A 16,225-nucleotide genomic window follows, 5' to 3' on the forward strand; every position below is an offset into this window, starting at 1 on the left:
GCTTTGGTTTGTTTTTCCAACCAGTACCCAATATCAAGTAACCAAATAACTTGTCCTCTTAATAATTATACCATAATAGAATATACTAATTGTATTAAAATAATTTTCAATCAAGTTTTTCACAGAATCACAGAATCACAGAATTGTAGGGGTTGGAAGGGACCTCCAGAGATCATCGAGTCCAACCCCCCTGCCAAAGCAGGTTCCCTACACCAGGTCGCACAGGTAGGCATCCAGGCAGGTCTTGAACATCTCCAGAGAAGGAGACTCCACCACCTCCCTGGGCAGCCTGTTCCAGTGCTCTGTCACCTCACTGTAAAGAAGTTCTTGCGCACATTTGTGCGGAACTTCCTATGCTGCAGTTTCCAGCCGTTTCCCCTTGTCCTGTCTCCACTCACCACTGAAAACAGTCTGGCCTCGCCATTCTGCCCCCCCATCTTAGATATTTATAGACCTGGATCAGGTCCCCTCTCAGTCTTCTCTTCCCAAGGCTGAACAGACCCAGTTCACTCAGCCTTTCCTCATAGGAGAGATGCTCCAGGCCCTTCACCATCTTCGTGGCCCTCCGCTGGACTCTTTCCAAGAGATCCTTGTCTTTTTTGTACTGGGGAGCCCAGAACTGGATGCAGTACTCCAGATGAGGCCTCACCAGGGCAGAGTAGAGGGGGAGGATCACCTCCCTCGACCTGCTGGCCACGCTCTTTTTAATGCATCCCAGTAAGCCATTGGCCTTTTTGGCTACAAGGGCACACTGCTGGCTCATGGCCAACTTGTCATCCACCAGGACACCCAGGTCCCTCTCCGCAGAGCTCCTGTCCAGCAGCTCATCCCCCAACCTGTACTGGTGCATGCAATTATTCCTCCCCAGATGCAAGACTCTACACTTGCTTTTGTTAAACCTCATCCGGGTTTTTTTTATGTTTGTACAGTTGCTTTAGAGCTGTTTGTACAGAGCTCTAGAGGCAAAAAGTTTTTGACAGTATGAGCTGTCCATCTGACCTAACAACTCTAAATAACATTTTATGAAGCAAATGTTTCAGCTGAAAATCAGCCAGATTGATAGAGGTAATTTTTTCATTTTGAATCCTGTTTCACATAAAGAGGATGTTTCCTTTTTGTAAATTAGCAATGCATTTAAACAGCTGCTTGGGGCCACATAGAAACCTGACACCACCTCAACAGGCATCTGAGAAGGGCTGCTAAGACTTCTTTTCTGGTTACTTCATCAGTGATTGTGAAGTAAGCATATACATGAGGTATGCTATGAAGTGATGTTATTTAGCATCCACAACAAAATGAATTCTTTCGATGCCTGTCAGTGTGGCATCACCATGCTGGCAGTTTGCCATCTGGAAAACTGACATTTGCCTCTCCTGGGTCTGCTGAATAGCACTGCTGAGAGACAGCACTCGTATCTAAAGGAAAGGGAAGGGAGCAGCAGGCTTGCTGAGAAGGAGTGAGAGAAACACTGATGTTTTCTTTTTAAACAGCAGGAACTCTTGGCCTTTCAGAGTGTTTTTATTCGGTGTCTTTTATCATAAAGGTGCTTTTGCATGAAAAGAACAATGAAGGTGTGTAATAAATTCTAGCCTTCTCCTGTTTCAAGAGGCAAGTAAAGGCTAGTCTAGGTTTTGAATAACTTCTAAACTTTTTTCTTTTTTTCTAGTAAGACATAGCTATAAGAAGCTAATCAGAGTTCAAATCTGTCAGTCTGCATTTCAGAGAGGGTAATATCAGAAGTTTACTTTGTAATAAAACTTACTCTGACAGCCAAGCCAAGCTGTGGAGCCAAACATCAAGACTTAAACATAACTTTTTAACAGAATGTTGAAAGTTCTATTACATTTTTGGGCATCAAAATTGAAGACACAGTTTGATAAATGTGCTGTGTTGGAAATGATTAAAATAAAAAGCAAATGATGCAAACACTTTAAATCCATCTCAACAGTGAAAATTTACCTCTGGATTAATCTGGCTATTTTCTCATGTTTTCAAATGTATGCCTGGCTCATCATCTCAAAATGCCATGTCATTCCTTTACATTTGTCAGTAACCTAGATAATATATAAGTTCTTCACATAAGATATGTTCTAGTTTCAATGAGATAGCAAATTTGATCCTTAAATTATTTTTATATTTCATATTCTGTGTTGAATTAAACCGGAAAGCTTCAGTGCATGGTTTGCATTTTTTAAGGGTGAAAAGTTCCAGTTAAATCACTTTCGAGTAAAACAGACACTATTTAAAGGAAGGGATATAATGTCTTTATTACACCAAAGTGCAACCATTATTTCTGAAATATGAAAATTCTTAGTCCTTTATGGGCAGACTACTTAATACTTTTCATTTCAAGGATTTCTCTACTGCTTATAGAAATAAAAAGACTATCTTCTATTTCATGAATGTGTTATATGAGTAGAAATGTCAAGTCCAACCATTAAAACACACTTGGCTAGCTGCCAAAGTGATTACATTACTGTCTTGAGTCTTTGGGAGCATTTTTTTCCTGGTTTTGTTTTGTTTTGTTTTGCTTTTCCTAGGATAACACTGGAATGTCTTTTAGGTTCCTAGGATATAAATAATGAATGGATCCACAGTGTTTTTCAGACTGGTTTCATGAGGGGATGAGAGTGTCTCTGAGTTTGACTGAAGTTCACATTCAATAATCTGATGCATTTAAAGGAAGGACTCTTTTCCCTACTATTAGGTGAAATAAGGGAAATGGGTAAGTCTCTGGCATGTACTTCAAAATAAAAGTAGAAACCAGAGCCGACAAAGATGTTAAGACCTGGTTTGTTATCTTTCTATAAAGTTACATGTAAAACTCTAGTTCGTGCTTTTAAAAGCTATGATCTAAAATTTAGTCAATACCTTAGGAAAGGAAGGAAAAGCCAGGTTTTGTAGTAAACATTTTTAATAAGTTCTACAAGGTAACACTATGGAGAACACTACATAATATGATTTTCAGTACATCTCAAACTATGCTTGATGACCAAAAATCCAAATTAATCTTTCTATAAAGACAGCATACATGGTTAGGCAACTTTTTGTAAGTAAAAGAATGAATAAAAAGATAGTAAGCAGAGATCTGAAATATGTATCACCCACAAATTTATGAATAAGTAGCAAACATGCTTGAAAGGATGAATGGTGTAATTTAGATTAAGATTGCAGTATGCTGCTTGAATTTATCTACTGTTTGATTTTCCTAAGAGTTACCACGCGGTATCTGCAACTGATCATATAGTAGAAAAGGAGTAAGAAACAGAGACATAAGCAGACGGCTAGATTGCTCAAAGCCCACTTTGAAGACAAGTTTTCTTTTCTGTGTATTCAATTTAATACAAATAAGTAAACAAATAACTTACAATACACGTAATTTTCATATCTTTTTCTTAAAAAGTTTTGCAGTAGATTTTAATATTTTGTTTAAGCTTTCTCTATTACATTTTTGTTGAATTATCAGTCAGTATCATGACTACTATTTGCTAATAATTAAGTTACTTTTGCATTCAAATCTTTTTCTATATAAATATTATGTCATACCTGAGACTGTGAAATAAGTGGCATGTGGTCTTTCCTGCCTACCTTCCATATGTCCATCCATTCTGCAAGTCCTCTTCCCTTTCCCTTTCCCCTTCCCCTTGTCTCTTTCTCATTCATTTTCTCACTTTCTCTCTCTTTCTTCCTTCACATCTTGGGAAATGAAGTCTAGATTCAAATATAAGGATAGGATGTTGCACTTAGTAATGGTTCATATCTAACCCCTAATGCACATCTTTGGTCTGCTTATGTAAACGTAAATTCTTTGAGAAGAATGGCTACTGTAAATGGAAAATATATATATATATATATATTTATAAGAAAGTGCAAAACATAATTTCTGCACACTGTAAAGCAACAACTAGAAATAAAACTGAGAACATTCATTCAATTGCACACCTAACTGTGACTTTTCATGACTCTAGAAACTTCATAAAATATTCAAACTTGCAAGGAGCATGACTGCGTGACATGGAAAGACTTGAAACTAGTAAGAGTTCTGGTTGAAAGGTCAACTAATATTAACACATTCATTTTGGAGTTTGATACTTTGTCAGTATCAATATTTTTCTTGGAGCCTTCTCACTGCAGCTCCTGTCTGCTTTGTTTTATTTAACTAGCTGGAAGGCAGGAGAGCAGCACCCCTGCAGAGGACACTGATGCTTCTTGGTGGATGGTCAGGCAGGGTATACTAATAAGCAGTGCATCTGGTGCTCTCTCTGCTGAAGCATGACCACATCCATGTGTGAGGCACCACATGCTTCATTATACCCTGCATGTGTGCACACATAAGTTTCCAAATTCTGCTCTCTTGATTTCAGCTTTTTAGAGTCAGGACTTTGGCTCGGATGTACTAATCAGATTCCAAATATTGGCCTTTGCTTCAGCAATCACAGCCTCAAAAGAAGGAAAGTGACAAGGCGGAATGATCTTTACTATAGGAATAGTGCATGCTATGGAATCTATAAATGGCACAGCCAGAATGAATAGTATAATTATACTGGATTTTGTAGACAGTGCCAGTTAGCACAGTCAAAAGGACACTGGCGTAAAGCCGTTAATAAAAGAGAAATGAGGAGGGGGGAAGAGGTGGTGTTGAAAATGATGGGACTGAGAACACTAAGGCTTAAAGGCTTTTTTCTCAAACAATGAACCGTCTGCATCAAAGTTAGTCCAATAGCATTTAGCTTTGTGCCTGATTCCACTGTACCTGGTCACTGGATAAATAATGAATAGTGAGTGCAGATAGAGCTTACAAGAGCTCTATTCTTCACACAGTTTAAACTCGTCATTTAATAGAAAGTACATATGAGAGGAATAAAAATAAAAAAAAAAAAAATCCAAAGAACTGAGAAATAAAGACACATTGACAGGCCAGAATGGTTTAAAAAGAAAAAAAAAAAAAGTTTCTATTCCAGTTTGGTTTTATTAGAGGAAAACAAACAAACAAACCTACAAACAAACAAAAAACCACCACCACCACCAACAACAAAAACAGTTTGAAAGTGTTCTATAGCATTTATTTTTTTTCATCTAAGGAGCACAAAGTAAGAACTTCATAAACTATTAATTAAAGTTGAAAGATCCTAAAATACATTTTGTGATCTGTGGGAAATATTTCTTTAGTCCTCTTTGAAATTTAAGCCTTTAAATAAGATTACAGAACTTGGAATTTTGAAAGTGAATGGCAACCTTCTATAGGGAGATAACACAGAATCATAGAATCATGCAGATAAACAGCATGTAAACATTAACAGGAAAAAAAAAAGTACTACCAGATTGTAAAGGCTTTGGTTTAGGATTACTGATGAATCATCATTTTTGCTTAGGAATTTTGTCTAAAATCATTAGAAAGCAGCATTGGGTAAAAATGCTGAATTTAGAAATCATATCTCTTTAACTGCAACTCTATTCCTACCTTTTCAGTGTTTCATATCCTTTTTTTTTTCTACGTTAAAAAGTTAAATCTTTATAAACTGTACATGTTTATATGTATAACATATATTTATGTGCAACGATGTAAAAGTATTATTCTTTGCCATAACTGACAATGTTACGTATAGCAAACAAAAGTAATACCTCCAGACTTCATGATGAGGATCACATGCTTAAATTAAGTTGAATGTGTTGTCTTCCTGAATTGCAGAATTGACTCATTCCATCATCTCTGCGTTGTCAATTTTCACCATTTGTCATGGGAAAATGCAGATTGTGTACTGTTTTAGGACAAAAAAGTGACTCCCTGTATTTTCATCATGGAATGCTAGAGTACTGATTGCTGTAAAAAAATAACAGTGTTAGACTTTGGAGCTCGAGTTTCAGTGAAAATCAAGACAGATCCTTCAGGTACAGAGACTTAAGTTCCTTTCATTAGTGTGGGAATGAAGCATGGAAGGATTATTTTTGCTTCACAGCATCTTTGAAAGCCTTCCAAAGTGACTTATGTTCTTTGTTATTTTGGAAGGTAAGTCACCTCCCTCCTCTTTCACTCTTTCTTGTCATTCTTTTAGGAAAGGTCTACAGGCTAAAACTAAAAGCAATAATGAAGTAGCAGATATTTTTCCTTTTAAAGCTCAAAGTTACTTTGACAAAGAAATTTCATTATTAAAAAAGAAAACAAAAAAAAAAAAAAGAAGAAGAAAGCAGCAGCATGAAATACAGAAAAAAAGCTTTACAGAGCTTGTGAGGGAAGCAGATAGCTTCTCTTGAAAACAAATACACAATTGTTATTATTCACGAACTGTAGTAGTGCACATCTAACTGTGTGCAAGTTCTGCAAGCAGATCCCTCTCTTGCCCTTTCAGCAAATGTTATCATTTCCCAAAGAGTATTATCTCTGCTGTGATCTGCACTTGCTCCACACCGACAGACCTCCTGTCCCCACTGAGCATGTGCAGTGCCATTTCAGAGACTGTCCTGTGTCCTTCCCTCTACATCATTTACAGATCTGAATTCTTCTCTTATCTCAAGTAGCCATCCACAAAACCTGCCACTGAAGCAGAGAGGCTGTGTATATCTGAGCTACTATCACGCAGTCCCTTTATTTGTCCAATGACTGTGTCTTGTCATGAATGTTTCAGAAATGATATTTGAGATGACAGGGAGGAAAACTCTTAAGAGATTGCAGTATCTCCTGAGCCACAGTCCTGTCAATAAAGGAGGAATACTTGCAAATATGTTAGAATTCAGGCAGTCCCAAATCACAGTATTAGGGGCTACAAAACACTTCCCCAAAAAATCAAAAAAGTTACATTATTTAAAAAAAATAAATCATGGTTCTGTAAGAGGCACTGGGATTTACCTTTTCAAACAGATTTAGGAAATTTTTAAAGCCAATTCTGCATACTGAGCTAGGAGGAGGGTCTACAATAAAAAGTTTTGGGAAACAAAAGGGAAAAAAAAAGAAAGAAAGGAAATCTTATGGAACTGGAAGATGGAAGATGTAAAAGTACATCCTTTATCATGGAGTATATATCTAGTAACTGGCATACCGTACATGCATCCAGAGGTTGACTGCTCTCTGATGGTGTGGGGTGAAAGTACTGCTGTCATGTTCCATCAGGTAACTGCATCTTTCTGCAACACAAGCCAATTCTGATTGATTTTTGCTTTAACAGCTTGAAGATAATTGATCATCTAATTTGGCTTTCCATAAAATGGATATGTGATTGTGTCCAATTTGAAATTGCTACTATGTGTGGCTATTTCGCAGATATTTTGGACAACTAACAACTAATTCCTAGATGCTTAGTTCTGTTAGTTCTTTATTACATACAGCCTATGTTATGTGCTGTAAACAGCTGGTCATTCTGACATTAATACTGCTAGTGTAGTAACTGATTCTTAGCACTCAGGAACCATATATTTTAATCACAGAATCATAGAATGGCCTGGGTTGAAAAGGACCACAAGTGATCATCTAGCTTCAACTCTCCTGCTATATGCAGGGTCGCCAACCACCAGACCAGGCTGCCCAGAGCCACATCCAGCCTGGCTTTGAATGCCTCCAGGGACGGGGCAACCATAACCTCCTTGGGCAACCTGTTCCAGTGTGTTACCACCTTCTGAGTGAAAAACTTCTTTCTAATACCTAACCTAAATCTCCCCTGTCTCAGTTTAAAACCATTCTTCTTTTATAAACTGGAAGAATTAACCTGAGGCAGAAAGAACGTTTTAATGAAGGAAAGTAATAGAACTGAAAAACTGGAGAGGATGGGGGGAAAGTTCAGCCCCTCAAAACTGCAGATTGACACATTCCTATTTGCTTATGATATCTCAAATATCTTGGCAAATGTGAATAAAAGAGAGAAAAGCTATAATTGGTGTCTGTCATGGACAGGATTTCTAAGAGAGGCACTAATGAAAAAATCCTCCTAAGGGTAGATTAAAAAAATAATAAAAAATAGCATTCCAATCTGCACACAGTTACATTTGACAGTAATCATGGGAAGACAAGAAACAGTAATAAATAAAGAAACCAAAGAAACTCCCTTGTGTAACACATGCTAAAGTTAAGGAAGGCCAAATCAACTGAGACACTGCAATAGCTGATGAGGAACTTGGTTGTTAAATGTACTTTGTTATTTTACCATTGTTGTTGTTGTTGTTGTTGATCTGCTCCCACTTTTTCTTCTAAATATTCAGTTTTTGATTTTCAGTACATACACCTATTCATATTATCAGTGAAGCTGATAATAATAAGAATGAATGAGGAACAAAACTCTTTAGGACTGCTTATTCTATCAGCCACTATGGCCTACTGACACAGCTTGGCATATTGTTCACTCCAGTGAACTGTGGGGTGAGGAAGAATAGCATGTATGTATGTCCCAAAAGGGCTGATGTTTGGGGTTTGAGGAGTGCACAGACCTGGCTGAAGAGAGACTTCATTATCTGAGAATATGCACACTGGAAACTAACTAACACATCTAGGCACTCCTTAGAGAATCATTAATGTATTTGCTTAAATTAAAAATTTTATCTTAATTTGAAAACACTGAGAGATGGAAAATCTATCCACGTGCAAGTGCTATCCAAGCACTCGAAACTTATTGTACCTATTCCCAAAGGACCTAAAGAGTCTTTTAGTATCCTTTGTTTTATTCCTGTAAAATTACATTGTTATTAAAAGACCTCCCAATATTCTTTTCACTAAGATGTGATCCAAACCACTCTCTGTAGTGTACTTTCCAGAGACTTCACCATGCCTTTCTTTCTGATTCTAATCTGAACACTCACTTTTTTTCCCACTGGTCCTTTTAGAAAGTGCTGCAGAAACATAGCAGCCTTTTGGTTAGGACAGTTTCCCAGAGCAGGGCAGTCAGATCAGCATACAAACCTCAGAGACTGGAAGGGGAAAAGGAAGAAGTTGGCAGGGAAATGGCTTTCTTCACTCTTTGTCAATTTGGCTGAGAACCGGTGTGCAAAGCAATATGAATTACATCCCAGTCTGTTAAATGGGTAAGTACCCTGTGCTTGAAAGTCACCTCCACTGGAACTATTCAACAATATCTATGAAACCCACTTGCTCTGCAGAAACAATAGATCTTTACCTAGTGTCATTACAGAAAATGTCAGGCCCAGCAGTGACATAGAAGGGAGCAGATTTAAGATCAAGGTCATCTAGAGATGGCAGCCAGATCAACAGTCCATTCAGGTTTATATGCCAGATACATTTATTCCAGGAGGCTGGACATTTCTATGAGCATTCTGTAGTTGCTTGAAATTAATGAATGCTCTGCATGCACAGTCACCACAGAATCAGGCTTTCATATCAGTCTGGAAAATAATGTACTTAAAGTCCTTTATTTTTCACTTTCCCATTTGTTTGTGCATAACACAGCAAAGCACAACCTGTGCTCTGAGAAAACAGTATGTTTTCTGTTCTGTTGAAAACTAAATCATTTCTGAGCTATCAACAAGGGGGAAAAAAAGAGAGAAGGGAGAGGGAGAGCACACAGGGAAGATAGAACTGAAGTATGACAATAAAACATAATATTGCCAAGTTTTCCACATGCAAAATATACTACTTTTGGAGAAAGAGTCAGCCTGATTAATTTCACTGTATAAAGCAACACCCTGCAAATGGACAAGAGCCTGAAAATATAACTTTGCATGAGAGAGTTTCCTCAACCGTATTAGAGTCCCCACTGAAAAGCTTTACTGTCACGGCTCATCTCATTAATCTAGTATATACAATGCATTAATATTATTTTTCTGTTACTGTGCAAGACTGATTTGATTCTATCTTTTCTAGTGATTTAGCAAAGCAATTGTGAAATTATTTTGCAACCATGAAATGGTTCGATTTCAGTTTTATGTAGTACTAGGAAGGCACTGTCTAGTTATTACATTGATTTTCAGCAAGGGTGAAAATGTGGAATTAGGTGGAATACAAATGTTTTGTAAAAGCTGGAGTGATTTTTCTTGTTTTTGTTTGTTTTCTTTCTTTTCTGTTCGCTGTTTGTATCAGAATGAAACCAAAGATTTCACAATCAGTAGGGAAGGGTTAAGTTGCTATATGACATTAAGAATACTCTTTTTCACATACTGTATGAATGCCTGCTGACATATCAATTCCCACAATAATAAATAATTTTGAGAGTGATTATAATAATAATGATAAATTAATAACTATAATATATATATATATATGTAATTTTGTCTCTTTGGCTGAAATCCAGATTTGTTCTCATTGGTACACTTAACTATTTGATATGACCTAAGTTGGGTCAAAACAGTTCTGAAGGACTCATCTGGCGTATGACATGTTGGCCATGAGACAGCAGTGTACCCCAGTGGCCAAGAAGGCCAATGGGAACCTGGACTGCATTAAAAGGACATGGCCAGCAAATCAAGGGAGGAGATTTTTCCCCTCTACTCTGTCCTGGGGAGGCTTCACCTGGCGTACTGTATCTAGTTCTGGGTTCCCCAGTAAAAGAAAGACAGGGATCTCCTGGAGAGAATCCAGCGGTGGGCCACAAAGATGATAAAGGGCCTGGAGCATCTCCCCTCTGAGAGAAGGCCAAGTGACCTGGGTCTGTTCATCCTTGAGAAAAGAAGACTCAGAAGTGATCTTATTAATGTTTACAAATATCTTAAGTGTGGGAGTCAAAGAGACATAGCTAACCTCTTTTCAGCAGTTTGTGAAGACAGGACAAGGGGAAACAGCCATAAACTGGAGCGTAGAAAGTTCTGCACCAGTATGCGAAGGAAATTCTTCACAGTAGGAGTGACGGAGCACTGGAACAGGCTGCCCAGGGAGTTGTGGATTTTCCTTCTTTGGAGAGGATGCCTACCTATACAGCCTGCTGTAAGGGCCTGCTTTGCAGGGGGATTGGACTCAATGATCTCTAGAGGTCCCCTCCAACCTCTACAATTCTGTAATTCTGTGTTTCTATGACTTTTCACAGGAAACTTCTTGAACTCTGCTTTCAGTTGGATTTCGAGTTGCATGTACTGACCAAGAAGTCCCAACTTCTATTATTTTATGAAATGCAACTCATTTTATTACTGCCCTATCCGCCTGCTCACCCCCCCTATCCCCCCCAAAAAATATATCTGAAGCATTTACTTTAAGAAAACAAACCATATTTGATTCTTCAGTAGCAGTATGAAACAACTAGTTTGGGTTGAAAAGATTTGTTTAAAGCCTGTTTTGTTTTCAACATGGAAGGCAGACCAGGGCAATGACAGTGTTTAAGCACAGCAAGAAGACTTCAGAGACACCATAGAGCTTTTCAAACTCATTAAGTTGACAATTCTTTTAGAGGGTTATACAGCTGCAGAGATTTTTGAAGGGGGGAGATGATGTAGCAAAAAAAGGTCAGTGATGATTGTAACTAACTACAGAGTCCTATCCAGAGATAAACAAAGTGATATTGATTCTCAGAAGGGAAAAACAAGCAAACAAAAAAAGAAAAAACAACCTCACTTGATTACAGCGCTGCAAAAATTTTCCTCATAAAGGTTCCTGAGATTCAGGATCAAAATGTCATTATTTTCCATGATTTATTTTTCTTTCAGGATTTTTGAAATCTCTTCTAAAGAAGACACCCTCTAGCTATGACTTTCTTCATGTCTGAAGCCAGCTTGTATATAATAAATGAAAAATAATGTTTTCTGCAAGGGAATGCGATACAAATATTTCCATAATGAATATAAACTATCCTATGCTAGGCTTTATTATATTCATGTTCCTTGTCCTGACCTAAGGAGAAAGTATATAACAGCTGACTCAAAGCTCCCTCCAGGAGCTGAAATATTATTTGTAAAGCATAAGTGCTTTCACACTACACTTTTAAAGCCAGCTGGAAATCACCTGGGGACTGACAGTTTCTTTCCTCCTTACACTTCCAATGGCTGAAACTTCATCTAGGTAGACTTAATATTTGTTTTCCCTGCCAAGGCTTTAGCATGTAGATGATTGATTCATGAGATATCCAATGCCATGTATAGGTGGCAAGTGCTAGCCATGTTAGCATGGTTCTCACAAAATCTATTTGGCTGCATTGACTAAACCTTTCTAATGAGTATTAATTCTTTCAGAGATAGGTTAGGAATTCTTGCATGTGCACAAATGAGAACATGGAGGTGAGTTGACCTCCAGAGCCTGTGCGCTGGGCAGCAGTAGAGGAAGGTGCTACAGCACTTCCACCTCCATGGACAGGCACAGAAGTGCAGACAGTCCCAAACCCTCTCTTTTCCTTTAGTCAACAATTACTTTGTGTCTCTTTGGATGTTTCTAACAAAAGTGTGAACTCCTTTTAAATTATGAAACTTTCTACCAAAGTTAGATAGCTTTTGAAATTATTTTCCTGAAGAAAGGAAATAAAAACTGCTGAGTTACATTAGGTTCAAGGTGAAAAAATTAATGCATCCTACTGATTGGTGTACTTGGAATAACTTCTTGCCTTGGCTTCCCTAGTGGTTACTATAACTGGTAATATATTAAAAACTTAACCTGAGTACTTCTATGCTCCCATGCATCCTGACCTTCAATTAGAATTTCAGACATAATTAAATGCTTTACAAAAACAATTCAAATATTATCTTTAGCCTCAGCTTTGGGCTCTACCACTCATTTTGGCAATCCCATTAGGGAGGAATCTCTTTGAAAGTGACCTTACCAGGGTGAATATAATACTAGCCAAAATAGGGAAACAGCTCAGCTGAGATGAGGCATACATAAAAAAAGAAAAAAAAAAAAAAAGTCACTGCCATCAAATCTCTATACATTAGTTTGTGTATAACCTTCATATAGTGTAGTATAAAATATGAGGATATGCATAAATAAACATGTCTGAACATTCAACCACATTCACAATCACATTTACTCAGTTTCACAATACCAAAATTACACAACAGAAAACATTGGCTGAAAAATAAAGGTCTCTGAGGCTATGAACCAGAGGAAGCAGTACCTGAAGAAATGCACTACTATAAAACAGTATAAAAGGTTTACAGATATTTTTCCAAAACCCTGCCTTAGCTATGGGAAATCACTTCTGAAACATGCTGTACTTTGCATTTCTGCCTTTCTCAAAGATCACTCATGAGTTTATATATTGTCATATAAATAGCAGATCAACATGTGCCAAATCTGTTATTTTTATTACTATAAAGATTGAATAAGTGTGTAAAAATCTTTAAGAATATGGACCTCTTTGTATATGGACTAGATGATTGTGTTGTGACGGTACTTTCTTTAACATAAGGCCATGTGTTCCTAAAAAACCCTTTCCTCAATTCCTATGGACAGTTGACTCCTTTCCTTCTTGGAACCTGCTGTTGTCTTCGTTGCAGAAAATGAAAACTCTTCAATAACAGAATGTAAATATTCATCAAGTCCAATACGCTCACTGCAGAGCAGCACTTTGATTGATTTACTTCTTTGATCCTGTGTTACAGCCAAAATCTCACCCACTTTCCCAGCTTGGTTAAACTTTCCCCAGAAGGGAAAAGAATACTGTTTTTAGAGACTCATCAGGATTTTATACAAAGAGTGAGCATTTTAAAAGTCATGAACGCATTCAATAAATTGCAAACCCCAGACAAAACGTCTGGTTATAAAAAGATATATTTATGTATATTTTAATGAAATTTAAAATAATTAAAACAAGAGCACTCATTTATTCAATCAGACTCTAATTTGAGTGCATGCATATTTTGTGAAAATAGTTTTAATTTTTATATTTTTTACCAATAGATGGTGCTAGCAATTTCTGCATTTACTGAAATATCTGCACCTATTTAACTCAGCACAGACCCATTCTTCTGGAACTGTTAGGGAGAAACAGTCTATCCATGTGCCAATTAAAGTAAGAAATGCCAGCTCACTAGTACTCAACATTTTACATATTGAAAAGGCTAGTAGAGCAGCAAAAAGCCATCAGTAACTACCCACTGCAGAACATATACAGTATGCAAATGAGAAATCTGCTGCTTTCACTCCTCCAGTGCATTGTCAAGGTTTCTGGAACAGTCATGTCACATTTTGCAGTCATTAGGTCAGATACTTTTAGCAGAAAGGCGGCTAGCATCAGTCAAATTAGCTCCTCGATCTTCTATAGAGCTCAATGAAATCTTTATGTTTTACGCCCAGGTACTGCCAAGTTTTCATGCACGTGTCTCACTTTATGCACTGGAACTAGTTCCACTCGAGCCAATCAAGGTGCTCATAGTGTGTAAATGTAAGTAAATCTGTGGACGTTCATGGGTTTGGAGGTATACTGTGTACATTTGGAACAGTGAAATGCACTGGCTAATCTCAGAAATTGACAGCTGCCTTTTGCAGACGGTAGGAGGATGCATCCAACACATAGTGAATTTTTACAATATCCCACCTGCCCCATACATCTAGACAGATCACAAGCAAAATCTGTTGTTCAGTTGTTCCAGTTCTGTGGATTATCTTCTTTTGTCCTCACAGAGAGTAATACTCTTCAAAGTCACTACAAGTACAGTATAAAAAAGAATTAATAAGCAAGTAAATAGGAATAGGTAGAAATAATACTGTTCCCTGCATTTTCAATTTTCTCTAAAGACTTTGGTATTTCTAAAAAATGCCTCCAAAAATGTTTCTAGTATCTCAGTGTCTTGAACTTTATTTTCCTCAATAGTTATATTCACTCTCAAAATATTTTCATATATCTGCAATACTGATGCTCTTCAGAGGGAAGTCGTAGTCCTATTCTTCCCTATTCTGCATGTAGTACATCCTTTGGTGTCAACTCTCTTTACACAGAATGGAGGGAACTTCTCTAGAGTAATGAATTTCAACATGTTGTTGCAAGACTTGAAGTCCTTGGGCATTTTTGCATTTTGGTTGCCTAAAATTTCCATCTATGAACTCCAATATTTTGGTGGGTATATTGCAATTGCAACACCCAAAAATATTGTTAAGTTATATTAATGATGTATTAGTATTTTTAATTATTTATTATTAATTTCCATTTTTTTATGTTTACATACATAAGGCAACTATTGCCATATTGACAGACCTTCTTTGCAACCACTCTGGTGGTAGGGGTAAGAACAGACTGCTAGTACATGGGTTCTTCTATTTCCAGCCAATTTAAAAGATAAAAATAATTTTTTTAAAAGCCACAAGACACTGGTGACAGCCTTCTTGGCTATTTTTTTTATACTATTTCTCCCTTGGGATGGGGCAAGACCTATTATGAATAGCAACAGTTTGCATCTATGAATGATCATGTTATATTATTATAATGATATATGATAATTATCATGTCATAATATCCAATAAATCATTATAATACATTCGTATATTTAATATATGCATACGTGTATAGACATGCATACATATAGATTGTTTGCATACATGCATGCATGAACAAGCACGTTTTTAAATTACATGTTTATAACATTTATACATATATATGTATGTCTGTTATATATATTGCATTATAAAGCTAAGAATATTATCCTGCTTCTCAACAAATCTTTAAGAGAATGCCACCCTCTGAGGGCACATACCCAACAGCTCATGTAACTTATCATTGTTATCAATGCATGTTCACTTTTGTTTAATTTATCAAGACATTCCTGCTTTCGTATCACATTTAAAGGAAGCATGAATTATTTTGTTTTTCATATCTATTAAAAAAGTCATAATTCTGAAAAGCTCAATCTAAAAAATGCTGTCACTTCTGTTACTAACTTTTATAGTAGAAAATGATTTGGGAGATGCAAATGTGTTCTTACAAAACCAAAAAATAATTAGTGTTACTAAAAATCTTATCCATATTTTATTCTTCTTTTATTTGCCTTCTCTCTTTTTATTGAAACATGGCTTCAAGTCTTGCTACATAAACCTTAATCAAAATGGCAGTGTCCATAAATGCATTTGTAACTGATGTCAAAAACTCACCTTCTAGCTTTCTGACAAGAGAAGGCAAACAATTCTGTTCACAATAAAAACAGAAAAACAAATACTTATCTCTGAAAACTCATTAGTTTATAATTCAAAAATAATAATTAATTTCATGCACTAGAAGACACAGAATGGTGTTTTGAATCTCCCTGGACACTGAGATTTAACCTCCCGGGAAATGTCAATGTTCTGTTCATTCTCCAGGTTGTTCAGAAGTTCTATTTCCACTGTCAGTTCTATTTGCTCACTCAGAACTGATCTTCACATGCAGTATCAGAGGCCATAGCA

This window comes from Tetrao urogallus (assembly GCF_951394365.1).
Source record: "Tetrao urogallus genome assembly, chromosome: 3".
Taxonomy (NCBI): domain Eukaryota; kingdom Metazoa; phylum Chordata; class Aves; order Galliformes; family Phasianidae; genus Tetrao; species Tetrao urogallus.